At 52.8% G+C, this 20,049-nt stretch overlaps 1 protein-coding gene across 1 annotated transcript in view; it reads left to right on the top strand.

The window, feature by feature from the left end:
• The window catches only part of CASQ2 (calsequestrin 2), a 301,670-nt gene that overhangs the window by 35,513 nt on the left and 246,108 nt on the right, over positions 1-20,049 (top strand). The gene's annotated exons all lie outside the window — the stretch shown is intronic.

Below are 20,049 nucleotides of genomic sequence, written 5' to 3'. Positions count from 1 at the left end.
ACTTGGCTGTGAAGAGCTACAGCGCTCTGCCTCAACCAGACTGGCGTAAGGATTGACTTGGCTTTGAAGAGCTACAGCGCTCTGCCTCAACCAGACAGGCGTAAGGATTGACTTGGCTTTGAAGAGCTACAGCGCTCTGCCTCAACCAGACTGACATAAGGATTGACTTGGCTTTGAAGAGCTACAGCGCTCTGCCTCAACCAGACTGACATAAGGATTGACTTGGCTTTGAAGAGCTACAGTGCTCTGCCTCAACCAGATTGGCGTAAGGATTGACTTGGCTTTGAAGAGCTACAGCGCTCTGCCTCAACCAGACTGGCATAAGGATTGACTTGGCTGTGAAGAGCTACAGCGCTCAGCCTCAACCAGACTGACATAAGGATTGACTTGGCTTTGAAGAGCTACAGCGCTCTACCTCAACCAGACTGACATAAGGGTTGACTTGGCTTTGAAGAGCTACAGCGCTCTACCTCAACCAGACTGACGTAAGGATTGACTTGGCTTTGAGGAGCTACAGCGCTCTGCCTCAACCAGACAGGCGTAAGGATTGACTTGGTTTTGAGGAGCTACAGCACTCTGCCTCGACCAGACTGGCGTAAGGATTGACTTGGCTTTGAAGAGCTTCAGCGCTCTGCCTCAACCAGACTGACATAAGGATTGACTTGGCTTTGAAGAGCTACAGCGCTCTGCCTCAACCAGACTTGCGTAAGGATTGACTTGGCTTTGAAGAGGTACAGTGCTCTGCCTCAACCAGACTGGTTAAGGATTGACTTGGCTTTGAAGAGCTACAGCACTCTGCCTCAACCAAACTGGTTAAGGATTGACTTGGCTTTGAAGAGCTACAGCACTCTGCCTCAACCAGACTGACTTAAGGATTGACTTGGCTTTGAAGAGCTACAGTGCTCTGCCTCAACCAGACTGGCGTAAGGATTGACCTGGCTTTGAAGAGCAACAGCGCTCTGCCTCAATCAGACTGACATAAGGATTGACTTGGCTTTGAAGACCTACAGCGCTCTGCCTCAACCAGACTTGCGTAAGGATTGGCTTGGCTTTGAAGAGCTACAGTGCTCTGCCTCAACCAAACTGACATAAAGATTGACTTGGCTTTGAAGAGCTACAGCGCTCTGCCTCAACCAGACAGGCGTAAGGATTGACCTGGCTTTGAATAGATACAGCGCTCTGCCTCAACCAGACTGGTTAAGGATTGACTTGGCTTTGAAGAGCTACAGCGCTCTGCCTCAACCAGACTGGCGTAAGGATTGACTTGGCTTTGAAGAGCTACAGCGCTCTGCCTCAACCAGACTGGCGTAAGGATTGACTTGGCTTTGAAGAGCTACAGCGCTCTGCTTTAACCTGACAGGCGTAAGGATTGACTTGGCTTTGAAGAGCTACAGTGCTCTGCCTTAACGTGACAGGGGTAAGGATTGACTTGGCTTTGAAGAGCTACAGCGCTCTGCCTCAACCAGACTGACATAAGGATTGACTTGGCTTTGAAGAGCTACAGTGCTCTGCCTCAACCAGACTGGCATAAGGATTGACTTGGCTTTGAAGAGCAACAGCGCTTTGCCTCAACCTGACTGACATAAGGATTGACTTGGCTTTGAAGAGCTACAGCGCTCTGCCTTAACCTGACAGGGGTAAGGATTGACTTGGCTTTGAAGAGCTACAGTGCTCTGCCTCAACCAGATTGGCGTAAGGATTGACTTGGCTGTGAAGAGCTACAGCGCTCTGCCTCAACCAGACAGGCGTAAGGATTGACTTGGCTGTGAAGAGCTACAGCGCTCTGCCTCAACCAGACAGGCGTAAGGATTGACCTGGCTTTGAAGAGCTACAGCGCTCTGCCTCAACCAGACTGGCGTATGGATTGACTTGGCTTTTAAGAGCTACAGTGCTCTGCCTCAACCAAACTGACATAAATATTGACTTAGCTTTGAAGAGCTACAGCGCTCTGCCTCAACCAGACTGACATAAGGATTGACTTGGCTTTGAAGAGCTACAGCGCTCTGCCTTAACCTGACAGGGGTAAGGATTGACTTGGCTTTGAAGAGCTACAGTGATCTGCCTCAACCAGATTGGCGTAAGGATTGACTTGGCTTTGAAGAGCTACAGCGCTCTGCCTCAACCAGACTGGCGTAAGGATTGACTTGGCTGTGAAGAGCTACAGCGCTCAGCCTCAACCAGACTGACATAAGGGTTGACTTGGCTTTGAAGAGCTACAGCACTCTGCCTCAACCAGACTGGCGTAATGATTGACTTGGCTTTGAAGAGCTACAGCGCTCTGCCTCAACCAGACAGGCGTAAGGATTGACTTGGCTTTGAAGAGAGACATAGCTCTGCCTCAACCAGACTGACATAAGGATTGACTTGGCTGTGAAGAGCTACAGCGCTCTGCCTCAACCAGACTGACCTAATGATTGACTGGCTTTGAAGAGCTACAGCGCTCTGCCTCAACCAGACTGGCGTAAGGATTGACTTGGCTTTGAAGAGCTACAGCGCTCAGCCTCAACCAGACTGGCGTAAGGATTGACTTGGCTTTGAAGAGCTACAGCGCTCAGCCTCAACCAGACTGGCGTAAGGATTGACTTGGCTTTGAAGAGCTACAGTGCTCTGCCTCAAACAGACTGACATAAGGATTGACTTGGCTTTGAAGAGCTACAGCGCTCAGCCTCAACCAGACTGGCGTAAGGGTTGACTTGGCTTTGAGGAGCTACAGCGCTCTGCCTCAACCAGACTGACATAAGGATTGACTTGGCTTTGAGGAGCTACAGTGCTCTGCCTCAACCAAACTGGCGTAAGGATTGACTTGGCTTTGAAGAGCTACAGCACTCTACCTCAACCAGACTGACGTAAGGATTGACTTGGCTTTGAAGAGCTACAGCGCTCTGCCTCAACCACACAGGCATATGGATTGACTTGGCTGGGGAGTCTCTTTTTGGACGGCCGAAGGTGCAGAGCCTACTTACTTACTTGGGCGGTTGAGCTGCGGTGTTCGCCGGGTGCTGGCTGGCTTGCTGGTGCTGACGCTTCCCCTGCCCTCGCCGCTACTGTTGCTGTTGCTGGCGGCTGCGGCGTGCACCGTGGGAGAGCAGGACTACGCTTCCCAGAAGCCCCGCCACTGTCACGCCCCCACACAGTGCCACTTCCGCGCCGGAGGCGCTAAATTCAAACAGCTCCCTCCCCGTCGCGGGACGCGCGCGGGCGGCGCCGGGCTAAGCCCGGGCAAAGGGCGGGCCCTCTGTGGCCCTCAGAGGCCGGAGGAGGCTGGGCTGGGCCCGAGACTCTGTGTCTACTAAGCTGTAGGACTCAACGCTGCTTTGCACAGTGAGACATATTTGTTTTATTATATTGCGCTGGACTTCCGTTTTTTGTTTCGTATGCGAAATGCGCTATTTCACCAGTTGATGGTGTGTAAAATTTAGTATAATTCTTTTAGCTTTATTCAGGTATTATTGTATTTTAACTATCTCTTTTTAGTATGTCTAAGCAGAAGGCCCCTCCTGGACCGCGTACCTTGGATAATTATCTGGTGCAAGTGGTGAGCAAAATAAATAACGATAGGAGGCAGTCACTAGGGATAAGCTCATCTCCACCGCTGGCAACCCCTACCCAGTCTCAGTCAGCCCCTTCATTGTCAGATGACAATAGTTGTATTAATACTAATAATTTGGATGGTTTAGCTGGGGTAGTGACCGAGCATGAGCAGATTCTCCCCATTTTAGCGGATTTAGATGATTCCATTGATAACGTAGTACAACACTCTCCAGCTCCAGTAGTACGGCAAGTTAGAGCATGTAGGAAAAACCAATATAAAGGGGGGGGGAACACGCACTGTAAGGAAACGGGCGGCCTCCTCATTAAAACACTTTGACACAGATGAGGTTGCCAAGTCTAATGATGTCAAACTAGACGCTGATTTAACGAAGAATCTAGCGGACACTATTGACCTAAAGATCAGAGGGATTATACACCCACTTGTGTCAAAAATTGAACAACTAACAGTAGAAGTCGCTAGACTGGGCGGACTCCTTAAAAAGGCTATCGAAGAACCAGGAAGTGTAACTACCCCTATAATTAGCGGAAAATGCAACACCCAGATCGTTCCCTCTATGAAGACTACAGGCAGTGGGGAGAATGTTACACATGACTCCACAGCCCCCCAAGTGTCAATTTGCAGTGACAGTCAGACTGCCACTACTACTAAAAGTAGTGAGTGTTGGAAAGAAATAAGGAAAGGGCATGTTACTAATCTCCCACCTGAATGTGCACCATATGTGGTAGTACTAACGAATGTACCGCCATTAGAAAATGGGGGTCACCAGGAAACACATGCCTCTTTAAAAAATAAAAGCATATCCTGGCTGAACAAGCAATGTGGTTTACCGGTGAATTTTTCTGACCAAATGCTGACTACCAGGAGAGTTAAATGGGTGACCCACTTGTGGGAGGTGACCCACTTGTGGGACACCCCCGCGCCGCACGGCCACCAGCTGCTGCGTGTGCCCCTTGCCTCGCTGCTGCCTCGTTTTTGCCTCGTTCGCCGGCTGCCGCCGCTGCGAGCACTTTTTCCCCTTGTTTTGGTTGTTTTGTCAGGTATTTGTGCTTGTCTCACTGATCTGTTGTTTTCTCTGCTTTTCCCCGTTTTTGTCGCTATTTTGTGCCTGTTCAGTATTGTATCGTGTGTACCCTCCTTCCTGGTTGTCCGCCTACCGCTCCGCCCCCCGCCCTCCCTTCCCGCCACCGCCGCTTGTCCCCGCCCCTTTTTCTTCTGTAACCCTCCCCGCTCCCGCCTCCCAGCTGCCCCGCCCACCCGCGCACTTGGCCTTAAATGGCGACCGTGCGACGCAGGTGAGTGTGACCCACTTGTGGGACACCCCCGCGCCGCACGGCCACCAGCTGCTGCGTGTGCCCCTTGCCTCGCTGCTGCCTCGTTTTTGCCTCGTTCGCCGGCTGCCGCCGCTGCGAGCACTTTTTCCCCTTGTTTTGGTTGTTTTGTCAGGTATTTGTGCTTGTCTCACTGATCTGTTGTTTTCTCTGCTTTTCCCCGTTTTTGTCGCTATTTTGTGCCTGTTCAGTATTGTATCGTGTGTACCCTCCTTCCTGGTTGTCCGCCTACCGCTCCGCCCCCCGCCCTCCCTTCCCGCCACCGCCGCTTGTCCCCGCCCCTTTTTCTTCTGTAACCCTCCCCGCTCCCGCCTCCCAGCTGCCCCGCCCACCCGCGCACTTCGCCTTAAATGGCGACCGTGCGAACGCGCAGCGGTCACGCGCAGCGGGCGCGCCGATTGTGCGCCGAAGGCGCGCCAAAGGTAAGCCCGTCTGCGCCCGTCCGCGCCTGGACCGCGCCCAGTGCCAGGACCCCTGGCCCCCGTAGAGCCCGACCGACCCGCCTGACGTACTCAGCCGCCACCCTCACCGCTCTCAACACCGGCCGACACCCAGAATGCCACCAAGCCACTCCAAGACGCACCCACGGACCATTCAGCTGCCACGCCTGCAAGTTCTCCTGCAGCCGGACCAGCCCCGCACCAGCACCCGCCAAGTCGAACTCCAGCAGCACCCACCTCAAGTGCATCCTCCTCAACACCCGCTCCGTCCACAGACACGCCATCGAACTCTGGAACCTCCTCGACACCACAGCCCCAGACGTTGCCTTCCTCACGGAGACCTGGATGAACGCCTCTTCAGCTTCCGACATCGCCATCGCTATCCCAGAGGGCTACAAGATCGTCCGGAGGGACCGAAACGCCAACCAGATGGGAGGAGGCATCGCCATCATCCACAGGAACACCATCCGCCTCACGACCAGCACCGACAACACCCTGACCAGCGCCGAACACCTGCATTTCCAGATCCACACCAACCCGAACACCACCCTCAGAGGCACTCTGATCTACCGACCCCCTGGACCACGCACGCAATTCAGCGACGACATCGCCGACTTCGTCAGCCCGCACGCCCTCCCCTCCGCTGACTACATCCTCCTGGGAGACCTCAACTTCCATCTGGAGAACAACAACGACCACAACACCAGCACCCTGCTCGACAACCTCGCCAACCTGGGACTCAAGCAACTGGTGTCCACCCCCACCCACCTCGCCGGACACACACTCGACGCCGTCTTCTCATCCAGCACAGACATCGACTTCAGCCACGCCACAGAGCTTCAATGGACGGACCACAGCTGCGTCCACTTCACCTTCAAGAGAACAACGACCCACCAACACCAGCAACACACCGCCCGCAGAAGCTGGAACAAGATCACAGCAGACCAGCTCGCCACCTCCCTGAGCCAACACCCTCCTGCCAGCTCAGCGAACCCCAGCCAGGCCGCCGATAACATCACGAAGTGGATCAGCAACTGCGCGGACGAACTCGCCCCGCTGAGGACCCCGCCTAGCAGACCCGGCAGCAAGAAGGCCCCATGGTTCACCGACGAACTCAAGAGCTCCAAGAAGAACTGCCGAGCCCTCGAGAAAGTCTGGAAAAGGGATCCGACACCGGACAACAGGACCTCCTACAAACTTGCCACCCGGAAACACCACCAGCTGATCCGCGCCGCCAAGAGAACAGCATTCAAGGACCGGTTGGACAACAACGCACACAACAGCAAGGAACTCTTCAACATCGTGAAAGAGCTTTCCAACCCCAACGCGGGAAACAACGACATCACCCCTTCGCAAGACCTCTGCAACTCCCTGGCTTCATACTTCCACAACAAGATCGCGGACATACACAGCAGTTTCAACAACCAACCAACGCACACCACGACCGACCAGCCAGCCCCCCCCACCACCACCCTCCACGCCTGGACCCCGATCAGCACAGAAGACACCATCCGCACGATGAACTCCATCCACTCCGGATCACCAACCGACCCCTGCCCCCACCACATCTTCAACAAGGCCGACGCTGTCATCGCACCCCACCTGCGAGACATCATCAACACATCCTTCGACACCGCCATCTTCCCCGAGAGCTGGAAACACGCCGAACTCAGCGCTCTACTCAAGAAACCAACAGCGGACCCCACCGACCTCAAGAATTACCGCCCCATCTCGCTTCTCCCGTTTCCAGCCAAAGTCATCGAGAAGACCGTCAACAAGCAGATGGCCGCCTTCCTCGAGACGAACGGATCCCTCGACCCCTCACAGTCCGGCTTCCGAGCCAAACACAGCACCGAGACCGCCCTCATCGCCGCCACCGATGACATCCGAGCCCTGATGGACAATGGAGAAACAGCGGCCCTCATCCTCCTAGACCTCTCCGCGGCATTCGACACGGTCTGCCACCGCACCCTAATACGGCGCCTCAGCAACATCGGAATCCAGGACAAGGCGCTGGAATGGATCATCTCCTTCCTCGACGGAAGAACACAGCGAGTCCGCCTACCACCTTACAAGTCAGAGGCCTCCGAAGTCATCTGCGGCGTCCCCCAAGGATCATCCCTGAGCCCCACCCTCTTCAACGTCTACATGAGCCCCCTCGCGGCCATCGTACGCAAACACCACCTCAGCATCATCTCCTACGCCGACGACACCCAGCTGATCCTCTCCCTGACCAACAACCCCGCCGCCGCCAGAGCCAACCTACACGAAGGGATGAAAGAGGTAGCCGAATGGATGACGACCAGCCGCCTGAAACTGAACTCGGACAAGACGGAGGTCCTCATCCTGGGCTCCTCTCCCTCCGCCTGGGACGACTCCTGGTGGCCTCCCGCCCTGGGCACCGCACCCAAACCGACAGACCATGCACGTAACCTGGGCTTCATCCTGGACTCCTCCCTCTCCATGACCAGGCAAGTCAACAGCGTCTCCTCGGCGTGCTTCAACATCCTACGCATGCTACGGAAGATCTTCTGGTGGATCCCCACAGAGACCAGGAAGACCGTCACCCAGGCCCTCGTCACCAGCCGACTGGACTACGGCAACGCCCTCTACGCCGGGACCACCGCCAAGCTCCAGAAGAGACTCCAGCGGATCCAAAACGCCTCAGCCAGACTCATCCTCGACATCCCACGATCCAGCCACATCTCCGGACATCTGAGAGACCTTCACTGGCTCCCCATCAACAAGAGAATCACCTTCCGCCTCCTCACCCACGCACACAAAGCCCTACACGACCAAGGCCCGAGCTACCTCAACAACCGAGTCAACTTCTACGCTCCCAAACGCCACCTCCGATCAGCCAACCACGCCCTCGCCGCCGTCCCCCGCATCCGCAGAGCAACTACAGGAGGAAGGTCCTTCTCCTACCTGGCCGCCAAGACCTGGAACTCCCTCCCGTCCGACCTGCGCCTGACCCAAGACCACCTCTCCTTCAGGAAGAAGCTGAAGACCTGGCTGTTCGAGCAGTAGCGGCACCCCCCCCCCCCCCAGCGCCTTGAGACCCTACGGGTATGTAGCGCGCTTTACAAGTTCACTGATTGATTGATTGATTGATTGATAGGGAGTTCTAGGAAAAGCTCAAGGGGGGATTGTGTGATTGTAAACTTCAAAAATCCACAACATGCAGCCACTGTTCTCCTAAGAGCTGCGTCTCTCCCGACCTCTGATGCTAACGTATGTGCTCGATCGTTGGGTTTCTTTTACAGTCATCTTAATACTAATCATTGTGAGAACAGAGGCAATATCACCTACACGGCTGCCTGTAGATCTTACCCTGGTATCCCAACTCAAAATAGATTTCATGCCTTTAGCTCCCTGGACTCTAATGATTGACTTATGCTGGGGGGAGAGCTGTATCAAGAGAAGGCTAAAAGGATTGGTAGGGATGACTGTGTAATTAAAACTACAGTCATGGCTACACGACCTATGTCCTCATTGGCCGAGGTAGAGACTGTTGTAGAGGGACATGAGGAATTGTGTAAAATGGGGCAGCCTATCGGGGGGGCCTCTGTCACTGGACCTGTAATCACGAATGTTAGTAGAAGAGGCACACGTACCACATTGGTTTGCTGGAACGTGGCCGGCTTAAAATCTAAGGGCAGAGATCCAGGCTGGGAAACTTTTATTAGTAAGTATGATATTTTATGTTTCCAAGAAACCTGGTGCAAAGGTGATGTTAATTATGAGGGATTTGTGCCCTATAACTTACCTGCAAGGGGAGAGGGACCTGGTAGAGCCAAAGGGGGTCTACTTATACTTATATAGGTCCACCGCCAGATAGTGGATAATAAGCATATACCAGTAGGTGATCTTGTACAGATGCTCTGGATCTCTGAGGGCAAAGGCCGCAATATCCTTCTGATTAATTATTACAATAATATCTTCGATGGCACCAGGAGTAAAATAGTAACAGACCAGGCTAGTACCATTGATACACTGAGTTTGGAATCCAATGTTGTATTTGATATTATCTGGTGTGGGGACTTTAACACCACGTTGTGTGAACTGTCACCGTTAAAGGCTTGCGTGGTTACTAATAATGCTGGATGGGACGTACTGCACTTTGGTCATGATACCTACGGAGAAACCTTGCATAAACTAATGGGTAGTCATGACCTGGAAATATTGGAATGTTGTAAGGATGCAAATGGCTTGCCCGTTCCAACTTTCAAAAATTGGCGTACTGCTTCTGTGATTGATCATGTGATAGTATCTTCCAGTATTATAGACTGTTTTGCCCCACCGGAAATAGAAATATCAGCTATAAGTGACCACAATTGTATTACCATGGCCACAACTTTGTGGGAAGATAGTGCTGTAGAGGTGGGAACTACAATCGATAATGTAGAAGTTCATAGGGCTAATGGTGTAAGGCTTAGGTGGGTAGGGGAAAAAGCCTCGGAATTGACTGTCTCTATAATAAAGGAGAATTTGGTAGACATTGTTTTTATTCTGGAAAATAGATTTGACCATGAGCGGGTCGTATCTTTTTTTAAAGGAATCAACACTGCCATTGATGCAAAGTTTACCGGTCGTAATAGGGGCCGCTTAAGGATTGGACCTGGTTGGTTTGACCATTGTTGTTCGGCAGCTCTAACTAGCCTCAAGCAGGCTTTAGCAAAGAAGCCAAGGGATAAAAACGTAATAATAAAATTGAGGACAGACTATAAAAACGCTCTTAAACATAGGAAGGGGGAACTGCAGCAGCAAGCTTGGGACTCACTTAATCAAGCTGCAGAATTATCTAATTGCACACTGTTCTGGGCAACGGTTAACTCACCATTTCTTAAAGAGGCCAATGTACCCGAGTTAACTGCAAATGTCTCCAGCGAAGGGTGGATTACCCACTTTTCGATTATTTTTGACTCTGGCAAAATTACTGATGCTTATCCCCCCAGTTGGCCTATTTTGCCACTTGATATCTCTGTTAGGGAGGTCAAAAGTGGAATTCGGGCAAGTAAGGGTGGGAAAGCCCAAGGCCCGGATGGGGTGCCAATTGACGTTTATAAAGCTGCACCTGAAGTCTGGGGACCCTTGTTGGCCGTTGTTTTCAATGCTGCTGTTTGTACTGAGCCCCCCCCCAACCTGGGGGGAGTCTATTATTGTCCCAATTTATAAAAAGGGAAGCAGATCTGTTGCAAAGAACTACCGCCCTATTTCTCTATTGGACTCCTCTGTAAAGGTTATGAGTAAAGTCATGCTTGTAAGATTGGAGGAATGGGTGGAACAGGATTGTATTCTGGCAGATAGCCAGTACGGATTCAGGAAAGGCAGGGGTACGCTTGATCAGTGTGTTAATTTAGAACTGCTGATCGGGAAGTATACTGACGCAAAACCAGGCCTCATGTACCTGTGCTTCGCAGATCTGAGCAGCGCCTTCGACATGGTGGACCACTCGATTTTGTGGCCAACCTTGTTGAAAATGGGAGCACCAGAGGGTATAATATTCTTTCTTGCCAGAATGTACGAGAAATTAAAAACTTGTGTGCGCTTTGGTAATAAGGAAGAATGTACCCCAAACTTTGGCGTCAAACGTGGTATTAGGCAGGGTTGTGTTTTAGCTCCTCTTTTATTTATTTTATTTATTAATGGAATTGATGCTATTTTAAAGGAAGTTAACGCAGATGCTCCCATGATTAATGGTGTTCCAGTGCCGGTGTTATTATACGCCGATGATGCTGTTTTGTTATCTAGAACATCTGTGGGACTGCAGCGGCTGATGGATAGCTTCTCGTCCTTTATTAAAGATAGGAAACTAGTTATTAACAAAGGGAAAACACACACCTTGATTTGTGGTTTAAAGAATATAAAAAATCAAAAAGAGAGTGGACCACTTGTCCTGTATAGCCAGGGTCTTTCTTCTGTTAGTTCCTTCATAAAAGAACCCTCATAACTATACACAGGTACAAAAGGCGGCATGAACTGGGTTACCGCTTATGTGTATTAGTGCAGCATCATCATTGGGTCTTTTTTGAATGTACGCTGCCCTCCACCCGGAGGAAGACCTTCTGGTTCAACAGTAGTATCCACACATGAAAAACAATGGGGGGGGATGTGAGAGGGTTCGTATCTGGTGAGCTAAAATCTCTTGGTCATTGTTTCCATAGTAACTTTATTCTTGAAAGCTTGATCAGAGAATTAAAAAGAAAGAAGTGCGGGGTGAGACGGAGTTACTGGTCTGCCGTACTTTTCATAATGTAGGGGTCAACATGTTTCAGCCTTCTGTAATGGTCTAAAGGCTTTCATCAGGACCGATAATTGTAGGAAGGCGCATTGTCGCTCCTAAAGTGAAAAACTTTTCCACTGAGTAATGAGGTCAGATCAATAGTATCTGTACCTGAAAGGGGTAGAAAAAGTTACATTCACTTAATTTTCATAACTCGAGATCATGAAATACTGTTTCATGAAATCATCTGGGACAGCTACTTTTTTGGGTGAAATAGGTGAGGTAAAAGATAATCTTAACATATGGTGAATACCGGGGGCGGTTACGTGAAGCTAAGGGAAGCTTGTCTTAGCGAGGTGAAATTAAAAAACGACTGTGAGAGTATTCTCACTAGTTGGAGTTAGGAAATGGAGACGACGGTAAGTACAAATGGTAAATATGCCGTGAACATTGTCATTCAAAATGGGTAAAAGATTCCATGATAAATATCGTGTATCATCATAAACATGGAAAATGTGAGTAATTAGATGGGAAATGCCGATTATGAAGACATAGGTAATGTGAACTTAGTCGCATCTTTCAAAAAATAGGTCACAAGTGTCTCAAAACATGCTGCGATAATGTGTCAAAACGTATTTACCTTAGACAAAGATATTAGCATTCTTTAGGAGATGCCCGGGGGCAGGTTGAGAAATCCATTGCTACGGTTAAAGAAGAAAGCACAAGTAAGGTAAATTAGAAAAGTCTTACTTCAGTTTAGATGTAGTAAGACTTTTCTAATTTACCTTACTTGCCACCAAAATCGGGGACCGGGGACATGATTAAGATTTATCAGGCCAGATGTGTAACTATTGCACTATATGGGGCAGGAGTTTGGGGCTATTGTTGTGCCCATAATCTACAGCTGGAAGAAAACCTTTTTCTTAAAAAACTTCTATGCCTGCCGACCTCGGCCTCTAATGCTCTGAGTTACCGTGAATTATCTGTTAATTACTTACTTGACTTCTTATCCCTTAGGCCTTTGATGACCTGGCGGTCTATATGGCTGAAGGATGAGAAGTCCTTTACCAGATCTATTATTCAGGACTGTCTGCGATTAGATAAATTTGTAGCAATACCCTGGATTAAATACATTGTTGTATGCTTCTCAGATATTTTTAATCTGAATATTGTAAAAGATCCTAAAGCAGTTTTATCGATCCCTAAAGCTGAGCTAAAAAGGGCTTTTCTGGATTTTGCAGGGAGAAAGAGGGCAGTTGCAGACGGAACTTTGTCCACTGTTATGTTTTATAATAGATACCTATCTACGGAAGGATTTCCTGCCTATGGGGGGGCGCTAGAGGGCGCGCACGCAGTATGGCCGCACTCGAGTGAGGTTCCTGCTGCCTGGCCTAAATATCCTACAATTATCCTCTGTAACCGATCGCCTGCCGGACCGCGACCAGAGGTACAGGTAGCGGCTGTCCCCCTGCGGCTCCGACCGAAGTTTGGGAGCCGCGAGACTCTCGGGGACTGAGAAAGAGGCACCGCAAGTTTCACCGGGACAAAGGCTGCTGCGTGGTGGTGGCGGCGGCCGGGATCCGGCACTACGCGATCCCGGTGCCGACCGCGAGGCGGGTAGGCCCCCGGCCTGTCCCTTGCAGTCGCGGCGATCTCTGGAGCTTGGAGCTGGGAGGCGGCCTGTAAGAAGGAGGCGACGAAGGACGGCGGGGCTCCGGACTAGTCCTGGGTCCTGTGCTTGATGGTCTGACTGTGCTGATGGCCGGAGGGGTCTCCCTGAGTGGCGTGGGGGGTGAGTCGCCCCCCCCCCCCCATCTTGGATTGACCGCGCTGATTGGGGTGGAATTGGATGGTATCCCCCCCCCCCCCCGAAGCTGTACCTGTGCTTTGGCTGCTTCGCCGCCGGAGGTGCGTCAGACCCCTCGCTGCCTACGAGTCTGGGCCCCCTGGCGGGTTGGTGGCCCTTCCTGCTGGACAACGCTGCGTCAGCGCCCTGGGACCTGGTGGAGGTGGAGTTGGGCCGCGACCTCGGCGGGACTGGTGGCTGACGCAAGATGCGTTGCGGCGCCCTGGTGCTGCACTGACCGGGGCTCCGCCGCTGCTGGGACCTCCTGGGGATTGCTCCTGAACACCCCCCACGCGGCTCCTTGCTTCTGTTGGGGGAGCCCCCTGCTGTTAGCCTGCTGTAATTCCTGGCGTGGGGGCGAATCGTCGTGGGACTGCCTCCTTTTTGAGTGTTGGCGGCCGAGGTCCGCATCGGAGCGCTGACCGGTTCTGCCCTTGTGAGGGTGTGGACAGACAAGAAGCTCCCTTCCTGGATTGCTCCTGCGCTGCTGGGTGGGTCCGTCGTCTGCTTCGGTGCCGACGGGGGCTGAACTGCCCGTTGTGGGCCCCGGTTCCTGACTTGCCTGAGACGGGGGTGACCTTGGCTCTTCTGGGGTGTGGGGCGGCCCCCTACCACGAGCCCACGATGGGCAAGCACGATAATAAACAGTCGAAGCTGTCCTTTGCTGCCCCGGTTGTAAAGGCTGGGCTGCGGAGTGCGCAAGATGCTGGTGGCGCACAGGCCCCCCCGGTGCCCGTCGTGGACACGGCCTCACCGCCAATGGATATGCAACAGATGATGCGGGAGATGAGGCAGGGCTTCGCCACCGTTGTGGATAAGGTGGACCGTCTCTCTTCGCGTATGGATGCGTTCGCACAGAAAATCGATGCCCATGAGGAGCGCCTCGCGGAGGCCGAACGGCGGATCTCGGGGAACGAGGATGCGACTGCTTCCCACTCCACGCAGTTAACGAAAATGGACAGTGTCCTGCGGATTATAGCTGCAAAGAATGAGGAGTTAGAAGCCCGCAGCCGGCGTAATAATATTCGCGTAGTAGGTGTGCCAGAGTCTACCAATACAGGGCGCATGGAGGAATACGTGGAAAGGATTCTCATTGCCTCCATTGGCTCGGAAGCCTTCTCTAAACAGTTTATCGTGGAGAGGGCGCACCGCTCACTCGGACCGCGACCGCGTCCGGGTGCCCCACCTAGGCCCATCATCGCGCGACTCCTAAACTACCGCGACCGAGATGCTGCGCTGCGGGCTGCGCGTTTGAACCAGAACCTATCATGCGACGGTGGCAGCTTTACCGTCTTCCCAGACTTCACGCCTGTTGTTCAGGAACAGCGTCGTAAATTTGTTGAAGTTAAGAAAAAGTTGCGAGCTCTCCAAATTGACTATGCGTTGCTTTATCCGGCGAGGCTGCGGGTCACCCATCAAGCGAAACAGCATTTCTTCACGAACCCGCAGCAGGTGGAGGACTTTTTGAAATCCCTGCGGAGAGTGCGACACGAACGGCCTGACGAGGAGGATGCGGCCCAAGAGAACGAACATTGACTGCTAGCCTGTGGGTCGCCGGGATCATTCCCTTACATCAATGGGCGGCTCCTCTGTGTTTTCCCTGGTTGCCCGCCGCTACAGGCCCTCTTGATGGGCGGCGTCAAGTCTGAGCGAGCTGCCCTGGTCGGGTGCTGGTCGGGGATCGGTAATGTATGCCAGGCACCACCCTTCTCCCTCCCTCTGTGACTATGGTGGGATATGGGCAGTAAGGGGTGGATCTGTGTGCCCTTTGGATGACCCCCGTAGGGTGTACCCCATTGACTTCAATGACTGAGTTGCTCCTGTTGAGCTTTTTGATGGTACTGACGGGTGGGGGGGGGGTAGACATTTCTGGCGAGTTGGGGTTGCTTCAGTGGGTGGGGGGTGGGGTGAGGGGACTCGGGGCTTTGTGGAATTCCTTAACCCTGGAGCTTTGTGGGACTGGTTTATGGGCGGTAGGGTGGGGTCCCGGTTCGAGGCTCTGTGGGATTAGGGGCTTCGCTTCTCCCCATGGCTTGGTACTAAAGCTTGGGGCGGGGGTTATGCTGGTGCAGGCAGCCTGGGTGGGTGGGAGTCCGGGGATATTTCTTAAGGGTGTTGTTCTGTTTGGTACAGCTGTGTTCAGGATGTTGTCATTCATGAAAATGTCTCAAGCTCTTGCTGGGCGGTTGCGGAAAGGCCCCCTGGCGGGACGGGGAATGTGCACACTTGTTGTGGGTGGATATTGCCTTGGCCTGGCCGTTGTTGTAGACTGTGAAATGATGGTGTTTTGTCGAGCGGTGTGTAGAGTGGATGGCGCGCGCGGCGGGTTGACTGAGAGAGGCCCCTTTACCGTTGCATTACCTGCCTGTTCTGTGCTGACCTGGCTATGGGGGACGCTGATTTAAATGTACTCACGTGGAATGTCAGAGGCCTGGGGGACCCTAGAAAACGTAGACACATCCTGTCCTACTTAGATCGCCACGCCATACACATTGCGTTTCTTCAGGAGACCCACTTCCGGGCGCGGGCGGCCCCTACCTTTGCTAATAGATGGGCGAAGTACTCTGCCTTCTCTTCTTACTCCTCATACTCTCGAGGTGTAGTCATATTAGTTAAACGGAACGTCCCCTTCGTTCTAGCGGGTACGAAAAGCGATGCCCAGGGCCGATACTGCCTGATGTGGGGTAGACTAGGACACAGAATGGTTACTTTGGCCTGCTTCTACGGTCCCAACGTGGATGACCCTGCCTCCTTCATTGACCTCGGTGCGGATATAATCGGTGTGGGTACGCAGCACCTCATATGGGGGGGAGATTTCAATGTCACGCTTGCCCCGACGTTGGACAGGTCTCACCCAGCCTCGCATCATTATACGCGGGCCCGGGAGGCGCTTCTGGAAATCATGGCTGAGCACAGGCTGATTGACGCATGGAGAAACCTCCATGCGGATGGCCATGAGGGTACTCACTTCACGGCGCAGGCGCGTTCCTGGGCCAGGCTCGATTATGTCCTCCTGACCCCACACTTTCATGCGGCACTGGTTGGAGCGAGACACCTTCCGAGAACCTTCTCGGACCACGCGCCGGTACGGGTCACATTGAGGGCGGCAGAGCTCGGCCCCCCTCTGGCGGCCTGGCGGCTGCAGCCCATGATGCTCCTTGACACCCTTTTTCAAGAGGAGCTACGGGAGGAATGCTTGGCTTTCTTTAAGCGTAACAAGGACTCAGTGCAGGACGTTGAGACCATTTGGGATGCTTTCAAAGTGACCCTGCGGGGTCTGTGCATTGCCAAGGGGTCAGGGGTCCTGAAGAGTATTATGGCGCGCCTGCGCACCTTGGAGGCTGACCTTAAGACGCTGGAGACGTCGCTGGCGGGCGGCCCTGATGATGCCACGTTGGCGAGTATTCGGGGAAAAATCTCGGAGTATACTGCGGAGGCCGGCCGGGAGGCAAACTTTCGAGGCAAGTACTGGGTTGCCCGGAGTTATGGTGAGGGGGAGAGGCCTGGGAAAGCCTTGGCTGCGACAATGAGGCTAGCACAACCGCCTAATACGATCATGGAGATTGTCGGGGCGGACGGCGCACGTTACAGTGATACCGCACATATCCTCAACGCGTTTGTGGCCCACTATAGTGTGCTGTATGCGTCAACTAGGGTTGGAGAGCTCCAACTACATGATTACCTCGAAGATGTGTCCCTGGGATGGCTTGGCGACACGCAAAGGGAGTTTCTGAGCTGGAGGGAGGGAGGCCATTATGCAGATGAGGTCGGGCAAGACTGCCGGACTAGACGGGATACCCATTGAATTTTACAAAACTTATATTGACTTTATGGCCCCGGTATTGAGAGAAGTCTACGAGGATGCATTGGAGGTGGGTCATCTCCCCCCCTCGATGTGCATGGCCCTCATCACATCGCTCCTCAAACCGGGGAAGGAGGCCAGTGACTGCGACTCCTACCGGCCTCTCTCCCTCCTTAATTGTGATGTGAAAATTTTAGCCAAGTTCATCGCCAATCTCATCAATCTGTTACTCCCCAACTTGATACTGCCCGACCAGGCCGGTTTTGTGCCCGGTAGGGCTATGTCCCATAATCTGCGCACCTTCTTCTCAATCCTTAAATCTGTACATGAAGATCTGCCCATGGCCGCCGTGTTCCTAGACGCCACGAAAGCCTTTGACTCCCTCGAATGGGATTATCTGTTCCAAGTCCTTGGGCGCATGGGATTCCCGACCGTATTCATCTCGTGCATTAAGTTATTGTATACCGCCCCTATGGCCAAAGTGTTAGTGAATGGTAGGATGTCTCCTGCCTTCCCTATTACCAGGGGCACCAGACAGGGTTGCCCCCTTTCGCCCCTGCTATTTGCTTTGGCCATGGAGCCTCTGGCGGCCAAACTGCGGCAACATCATCGCGACAAAGCGTTGAGATGCTTCCAGAGGCAGATACTAATATCCATGTATGCCGATGATATCACCCTCTACGTGCGGGACCCGAAAGAAAATCTTAACCCGATCCTCAGGGAATTCGTTCGGTTTGGCGTGATTTCCGGTATCCAGATCAACTGGAGCAAGTCTTGTTTATTTCCCCTGACGGCCTCCACTGGGCGATTCGTGCCTGATTTCCCCCTTGCCTGGTGTGAGGGGGACTTTAAATACCTGGGCATCCGTGTTGAAAAAAACAGAGACGAACTCATGCGGGCTAACTATGGGACGGCACTGTCCCGCATTACGGATTCCATCACTCGGTGGATTACTTTACCTCTTTCAATGGCTGGCAGGTCCTCATTGATTAAGATGGTAATCTTGCCGCAGCTGCTGTACCTTTTTTTGAATATTCCCTTTTATCCCGGAGCCTTTTTCTTTCGACAACTCCGCTCGGAGCTTATCAGATTAGTCTGGGGCGGTAGGGCACCTCGACTCCAATGGGAAATCCTGATTAAGCCCTTTGATCAGGGAGGTTTCGGCACTCCCAACTTTGAGCTCTATTATCAGGCTGCCCAGGCGCACTATGCCTACTTTTGGATGCGGCAGCCTCGATATATGCTGCAGCTAGCGGCTGAACACTGGCTGGCACACCCTATCCCCATAGAAGGCGCGTTGTACATCCCAGTGACAGGCAGAGATAAGACGCCCACAACTTTGATCAGTACGGTGACCGCGTGGACTAGACTGGCTGCCACCCTAGGCCTGGACATGGTGTACGCACCGCTCCTGCCTCTGGTCTACCACCCAAGCATGCCCCTGTTGCAGGAGACAGGCTTCCGGAAATTACTTCACGCTATCCACGTGAAGACGTGGGGCGACCTGTACCACAACGGCACATTCCGGTCCATGGAGCATATGTATGCCAACATCCAGCCTACTCCCCTCGATGTTTTTCTATACCTCCGCCTTCGGCAGGGGCTGAGGGCTCTCATGCCCTGCTTCCCCCAGGAGCCCCCGCCTCTGGCTGCGCTGCATCGTATCCTGAGTGAGGACTCTCCAGCTAAGCTCGTCTCTAAAATATACCGATCGGTCCACTCCTCCACACAGGCACCACAGTTGGCGGCCAGGGAGAAATGGGACCATGAGCTGCAGGCCCCGTTGACAGATAAACAGTGGCAATTCTGCCTGATGCAGACTGACCGCGTCTCCTCCAGTAGCCGCCTTAGGATTATACATTACAAATACCTTCATCGGCTCTATTACACGCCGGCCAGACTTCACAGATATCAGCTTCGTGAGGATGATAGATGCGACAGATGCCGGGCTCCAGGTGCGGACTTTCTTCACCTGGCGTGGACGTGTGATGCAGTTCACCGCTATTGGGGCCAGGTGTTTGAGGCGCTCTCAAAGATGATCAACACAGTATTGTTGCCCTCCCCTCTCCTGGCCCTGCTGGGTTACGTAGAGCCTATACAAGCTGCGCACCGCAAATTCATCGCGCTTGCCTTTCTGCTTGCGAAGAGGAGAGTGGCGTGTTGCTGGGGCAGAGGCAGAGCCCCAAAATTCAAGGACTGGGTGCGAGATCTTGTTTACTGTCAAGATCAGATCCGTACGTACTCTGAGCTTATGCCGCCTACGTCGCGGCCCGCTGATATATGGGCCCCTCTACAATGTTATCTACTTGCTGGAACGCCGTCCCCGGATGGCTGTCAGGCTGCTGAGTGAACTCGTGCTAGGGTACTATGTCGCCTGGAGGGTAGCTGCCCGAGGTTGTTTCCGGAGTGGGCTGGTACTGGTTGCGCTTGGGTTGTGGGTCTCCATTCGGCCTGGCGTGGGAGTGTGTGACTGGGGGGAGTATGGAATGAGAGATCCTCCTCCCCCCCCTCCCCCCCCCCAGAAGGGGCGGTCCCCCCCTGCAAAGGCCTCTTTGGTTCCGATTTATAGATACTGCTTTACACTGGGTTTGGGTTGCTGTCCAGGTCTCCCCTGCAGGGACTGTGTTATTTATGCCTCCGTCCAGCCTTCTATGTATCGCCTATGTTGATATATATACGAAATGTCGCTCCTTGCAATACAGCTGTATGTTCTTTTTTTTTTTTTGTCTTAAAATTTCAAAATAAAATTGGAAAAAAAAAAAAAAAAGGGATTTCCTGCCTATCTAACCTTGGTTACAAGGCCCTCGCATAAATTTGTGTTAACAAGACTCAGATTTGGAATGGTACACCATTT

The sequence above is a fragment of the Triturus cristatus genome, chromosome 8 (assembly GCF_964204655.1).
Source record: "Triturus cristatus chromosome 8, aTriCri1.1, whole genome shotgun sequence".
Lineage (NCBI taxonomy): Eukaryota > Metazoa > Chordata > Amphibia > Caudata > Salamandridae > Triturus > Triturus cristatus.
Note: the sequence above shows the minus strand (reverse complement) of the source record. Positions and strands in the feature narration are given on the sequence as shown.